Source organism: Hemiscyllium ocellatum, unplaced genomic scaffold (assembly GCF_020745735.1).
Source record: "Hemiscyllium ocellatum isolate sHemOce1 unplaced genomic scaffold, sHemOce1.pat.X.cur. R23, whole genome shotgun sequence".
NCBI classification, from domain to species: Eukaryota; Metazoa; Chordata; class Chondrichthyes; order Orectolobiformes; family Hemiscylliidae; genus Hemiscyllium; species Hemiscyllium ocellatum.
This window is the reverse complement of record NW_026867618.1, coordinates 235,380-242,035: the sequence shown is the minus strand read 5'-3', so window position 1 is coordinate 242,035 and position 6,656 is coordinate 235,380. Positions and strand designations below refer to the sequence as shown.

Sequence of the window (6,656 nt, the reverse complement as noted above, 5' to 3'; positions counted from 1 at the left end):
TAACAGCAAAATCCAAGAAGTAGCCATGCTCAGAATGAAACAGTGAACAATAATTCCCCGTCATATTCACACCCACATTTTGCCTTCACTCATAATTTCTTCAGTGACGTTCTCTCTCACATGAAGAAGTAGCTATGGCGAGTGATATAAATGTGATGTTGTGGTTCAATAGCCGTTCTCATATGGCTTAACTGAATTACGTTAAACCACAAGGAAAGCTTTTTTGTTCGTTTCATTTTATTAAGTGAACTGAAAGTCACACAGTTCATTGTAATAATCGGAAGTGCATTAGATTTATCTCATTGAACGATTAATGATATATGCAAATTTGTTCCGAATTTATTTCAGCTGAAAGAAAATACTGCCATTTATGCTGATCAACTCCAACAGTTTGTTAAAAGGCAGTTTCGATCCCCGCTATATTGATGTTCAAAACACAACTGCGGTGTGGGAATGTGCTGAATATTTAAAGTGTCTGTCCTGTCATAGTAATGTTCTCCTCCCGCGCAGAAAATCGCAAGCAGCTTGAATGTTGCTTTGTTTTCCAGGCAAGTTCAGTTTTTACTGGAACGGAATGGAGACTTTTATTTCATCGCTGTTGTGAAACAAAGTCCTGCGGTGACTCGATTCCTCGTTGTTTGGTTTTCTGACCAATGGGAAAATCTTTCCAATGCATATGTTATTGAATTTCTCCCATTTCCTCATCCGATTACCATTGCAATTTTCTGAGCGCAATCGCCTCCTCCGCTCCCTCTGGTAGCTCATTCCATGCACCCATAACCTTGTGTGTGGGAAATGTGCCTCGGGGTCCTTTGTCAATTTCAGACCACTCACCTTAAACCTATGCTCTCGAGTTTCCAACTCACCCTAGCTTGGGTAAAACACGTTAATGCTCAGTTCACAACACTTCCATAAAATCATGTCGTATCCGTTATGCTGCCGGGAATGTTGTCCCAGCCTATTCCACTTCACTCTACAGTCCAAACATTGACGACATCCTTGTCTATATTTTGTCACCAATTTCACGTCCCTCTTTTTTTTTTAACTTTTTCAAGATGTCAATTACCCTGGATAACAACGAGCTATTGGAAAAAGAAAGGTGAAACGTAGAATGGCTTCAACTTTCAGTGCTGGATGCCACAGAGCCGCAGTAGACACAGCTGAGGCTTGTTTCTGTAGTGTAGTGGTCATCACGTTCGCCTCACACGCGACAAGTCCCCAGTTCGAAACTAGGCAGAAACTGCTTCATTCTTCATTTGTAGCCTTTTACACGGACGTAAACGGAGCTTTCTTGCTTGCTCTCCCATCTGCAAACCTGCCTTCGAAATTGCTCGAACAAATCTGTACTCTTTGTGAAATGTGATGCAATTCCATTTAAATAGTGAGTAAAGCATTGTAAAGGTTTTCTTCAACCTGGTTCTGATCATAAGTCATTCTGTTTGAGAGTGTAGTTACCGCGTTCTGATCCCTTCCACGAAAAACTGTCCCGCGTTTGCATTCCTTGCGCAGGCGGACCGGTTCAAAGACAGGGAATAAGCTGATGCGCTGGTGTCACAGTACACCACTGATTCCTGAACTAGTCTGTCTGTCAAATGTACACCAAAGTCGTCTCTGCAAGGCCTCATTTGGAAGCTCTCTGTCATTATTCAACGTACGAGAATTGGCAGCAGAGGTGCTGAATCATGGTTTGGAGCAGTTCGCACGTTAGTGACTCATTCAATCAGCAACAGCAATGAAAGAAATTGCACTCTCAGAGGAACCTCTGGACTTGTGATTTCATAGCATCGCTAGTATTAAGGTGAGCCCCGAGATCTAAGCCATGTTGGAACTGAAACGGAGGAATTGACAGAGAGGCTGCAGAATAACATCGAAAACTTTTGGTTTTCTTTAAATCACTGATGAGCAGGAAACTCGGGAGGGCGAGTGGGAAAGTGAGGCAGTTGCAGCTCTGATGAAACTCCTTCATTGTAAGTCACCCAGCAACAAGAGACGTGAAGGTGACTCAGGCGTGAGAGCTCTTCACATCGAGAACAAAAAGCACTCAAGGGCAGTTAGCACCTCTCCCGGAGTGGGGGTGGGGTGAGATAATTACCTTTTGACTTCAGTTACTATGTTCACAAACTGCCTTTTAAATTGAGGTGAACAGAAACTGCATTTCTAATAAGCACCATGGAATTTAGCAAGATTTATTGAGTCGCTTCTCGTCGATTCCCACACAGGTTTCCAAGTCAGTCGGTATCGATGTGGCTCATGTCCAGGTGTGAATATCCCTGCAGCCAATTGCACGGTTAAGGTAAAAGGCAAGGAAAGTGGCATCTCGTACTGGCCCCGAGGTCAGAGCATCCTCACAATGTGATCTGTCGTTCTCGAATTGTAATGCTACCTCCGGTATTAGGTGGAAAACATTCTTTTGGACTCTTATCCTGCAGAACAGACACAGTGACTGAAAATATAGTGCACGGTATGATGTGGAACACGGCCTGCTCAGCTTTGTGCATTTTCCCTGCAGTGCGGTGTGTTTTGTGTTCCGTGTAAACGTGAAAGTTGTCCTGTTTCGAGCAATCGGTGAAATCATTCAGCAAAGCAAGAATCGAAATTGAAGTAATGTCAAGCAGCTCATGGTGATTTGACCAAATCATAACCGAACATATATTCTCACGCAGTCAAAGATACATTTCTGGCTGAAAAGAGTCTGAGAAGATAGACTCAGCTTACCATTGATTTTTGTCCGGATTGATGGGCTTTCGTTATCTGCTGCGAAATAGACATTGTAGCCGGGCACATCCCAGCAGCTGTGCGAGTCGGAGAGGGACGATGGAAAACTTTTCATGTGACTTTGCATGTGTGGTTATGCAGGAGCACAATTCGAAATGCAAGAAAATGGGTGGCCCGGCTGTCTGGTAGTGTGGCCGAGGGGTCTAAGGCGTTGAATCCAGGTTCCCCTCTCGAAAGGGGCTTGGATTCGAATCCCACCCCTGCCATTTCGGCTGATCAACTCCACCGCCGCGGCACTGTTAAAATGCTGCTCCGATCCCAGCTGCATCGGTGCTTCTGCGGAGTTAGCAGTGGAAATGTGCTGAATATGGTCAAGACTCCCTGCTGTCATGATGTTGCTAGCCTCCCCAGCAGAAAATGGCACACAGCTAAGCGATTAGTTTACGTTCCAGGCTAGTGGAGTTTTTACTGGAACCGAATGGAGACTGTTATGTCATCGCTGTTGTGAAACAAAGTCCTGCGGTGAGTCGATTCATCGCTATTTGGCTTTCTGGCGAATGGGAAAATCTTTCCAATGCATATGTTATTGAATTTCTCCCATTTCCTGCATTTCCGTCCTGGAGACACCGGAAGGGAAATACATTACGAGTTAACAGGGGTTCTGAGTAACTTGCAGCAGCAAAAATCCTCAACTGAGGATCTGGGAAAGTTTCACGAAGTATGGTCAGTCGGAGCAAAAGTAAGGAAGTCGTTCGTTTCTGCAGTGTTTCACAATACTACCTTTCCCGTGAGCAGTCGAACAGACTAAATGATTGTGCTACAGACTGCGACGGCAAGCTCCGCTGAAAAGTAATCCTTTAAAACCGGTGTAAGCAACACAAGGTTATTGGGGTACACCGCGTGGAAACAGATACTTCGGTGTATCTCATCCATGCTCACCACATCACCAAAATTAAACAAGTCCCGTTCCACAGCATTTGGCCTCAATCCCTCTAAACCCATCCTATCCAGAAACTCATCCGATTACTATTGCAATTTTCTGAGTGCAATAGCCTCCTCCACTCCCTCTGGTAGCTCATTCCATACACGCACAACCTTGTGTGTGGGAAATGTGCCTCGGGGTCCTTTGTCAATTTCAGACCCCTCAACTTAAACCTATGCTCTCGAGTTTCCAACTCACCGTAGCTTGGGTAAAACACATAATTACTCAGTTTACAACCCTTCCATAAAATCATGTCGCAGCCGTTATGCTGCCGGGAAAGTTGTCCCAGCCTATTACACCTCACTCTACAGTCCAAACATTGACGACATCTTTGTTTATATTTTGTCACCAAATTCACGTCTATTTTTTTTAACTTTTTCAAGATGTCAATTACCCTGGATAACAACGAGCTATTGGAAAAAGAAAGGTGAAACGCAGAATGGCTTCAACTTTCAGTGCTGGATGCCACAGAGCCGCAGCGCAGCTGGCTGAGGCTTGTTTCTGTAGTGTAATGGTCATCACGTTCGCCTCACACGCGAACCGTCCCCAGTTTGAAACTGGGCAGAAACTGCTTTGTTCTTCATTTGTAGCCTTTTACACGGACATTAACGGAGCTTTCTTGCCTGCTCTCCCATCTGCAAACCTGCCTTCGAAAATGTTCGAACAAATCTGCTCTCTTTGTGAAATGTGATGCAATTCCATTTAATTAGTGAGTAAAGCATTGTAAAGGTTTTCTCCAACCTGGTTCTGATCATAAGTCATTCTGTTTGAGAGTGTAGTTACCGCGTTCTGATCCCTTCCACGAAAAACTGTCCCGCGTTTGCATTCCTTGCGCAGGCGGACCGGTTCAAAGACAGGGAAGAGGCTGATGCGCTGGTGTCACAGTATACCACGGATTCCTGAACTAGTCTGTCTGTCAAATGTACACCAAAGTCGTCTCTGCAAGGCCTCATTTGGAAGCTCTCTGTCGTTATTCAACGTGCGAGAATTGGCAGCAGAGGTGCTGAATCATGGTTTGGAGCAGTTCGCACGTTAGTGACTCATTCAATCAGCAACAGCAATGAAAGAAGTTGCACTCTCAGAGGAACCTCTGGACTTGTGATTTCATAGCCTCGCTAGTATTAAGGTGAGTCCCGAGATCTAAGCCATGTTGGAACTGAAACGGAGGAATTGACAGAGAGGCTGCAGAATAACATCGAAAACTTTTGGTTTTCTTTAAATCATTGACGAGCAGGAAAATGTAAACCGGAGGGCGAGTGGGAAAGTGAGGCAGTTGCAGCTCTGATGAAACTCCTTCATTGTAAGTCACTCAGCAACAAGAGACGTGAAGGTGACTCAGGCGTGAGAGCTCTTCACATCGAGAACAAAAAGCACTCAAGGGCAGTTAGCACCTCTCCCGGAGTTGGGGTGGGGTGAGATAATTACCTTTTGACTTCAGTTACTATGTTCACAAACTGCCTTTTAAATTGAGGTGAACAGAAACTGCATTTCTAATAAGCACCATAGAATTTAGCAAGATTTATTGAGTCGCTTCTCGTCGATTCCCGCACAGGTTTCCAAGTCAGTCGGTATCGATGTGGCTCATGTCCCGGTCTGAATATCCCTGCAGCCAATTGCACGGTTAAGGTAAAAGGCAAGGAAAGTGGCATTTCGTACTGGCCCCGAGGTCAGAGCATCCTCACAATGTGATCTGTCGTTCTCGAATTGTAATGCTACCTCCGGTATTAGGTGGAGAACATTCTTTTGGACTCTTATCCTGCAAAACAGACACAGTGACTGAAAATGTAGTGCACGGTATGATGTGGAACACGGCCTGCTCAGCTTTGTGCATTTTCCCTGTAGTCCGGTGCGTTTCGTGTTCCGTGTAAACGTGACAGTTGTCCTGTTTCGAGGAATGGGTGAAATCATTCAGCAAAACAAGAATCGAAATTGAAGTAATGTCAAGCAGCTCATGGTGATTTGACCAAATCATAACCGAACATATATTCTCACGCAGTCAAAGATACATTTCTGGCTGAAAAGAGTATGAGAAGATAGACTCAGCTTACCATTGATTTTTGTCCGGATTGATGGGCTTTCGTTATCTGCTGCGAAATAGACATTGTAGCAGGGCACATCCCAGCAGCTGTGCGAGTCGGAGAGGGACCATGGAACCCTTTTCATGTGACTTTGCATGTGTGGTTATGCAGGAGCACAATTCGAAATGCAAGAAAATGGGTGGCCCGGCTGTCTGGTAGTGTGGCCAGGCTGTCCGGTAGCGTGGCCAGGCTGTCTGGTAGTGTGGTCGAGCAGTCTAAGGCGCTGGATCCAGGTTCCAGTTCTGAAAGGGGCGTGGGTACGAATCCCACCCCTGCTATTTGAGCTGGTCAACTCTGCAGCACTGCTAAAATGCTGCTTCGATCCCTGCTGCATTGGTTTTCCAGGGGAATTAACTGTGGAAACGTGCCGAATATTGTCAAGACTCTCTACTGCAACGTGATGTTGCTCGCCTCCCCAGCAGAAAATGGCAAGCAGCTCAGCGATTAGTTTACGTTTCAGGCAAGTTGAGGTTTTACTGGAACCGAATGGAGACTGTTATGTCATCGCTGTTTTGAAACAAAGTCCTGCGGTGAGTCGATTCATCGCTATTTGACTTTCTGGCGAATGGGAAAATCTTTCCAATGCATATGTTATTGAATTTCTCCCATTTCCTGCATTTCCGTCCTGGAGACACCGGAAGGGAAAGGTAATCTAATCGAGACTGTGATTGGTGAAATTCACTTTTTTATGGCCCATACTTATTATATTCTTTCTTTCTCTCTTTTCAGCATTGTCTGGGAAGTGGTGGTGCACTAAGGCTGCAGTATGTTTGAAAGAGTAGTTTGGAATTGCCCTGTTGTTAGTTGTGGGATTACTTTATGCCTCATGCCCTCGGACTGTCTCACATTTAGCATTCATGCTTCGCTGTGTCTAAACATGC

General features: G+C 45.1%; 1 non-coding gene across 1 annotated transcript; it reads left to right on the top strand.

Moving 5' to 3' along the window:
- Positions 1-4,194: 4,194 nt before the first annotated feature.
- On the top strand, positions 4,195-4,267 carry trnav-cac (transfer RNA valine (anticodon CAC)). The gene has a single exon. It is a non-coding gene; the product is annotated as a tRNA-Val (tRNA).
- Positions 4,268-6,656: the final 2,389 nt, after the last annotated feature.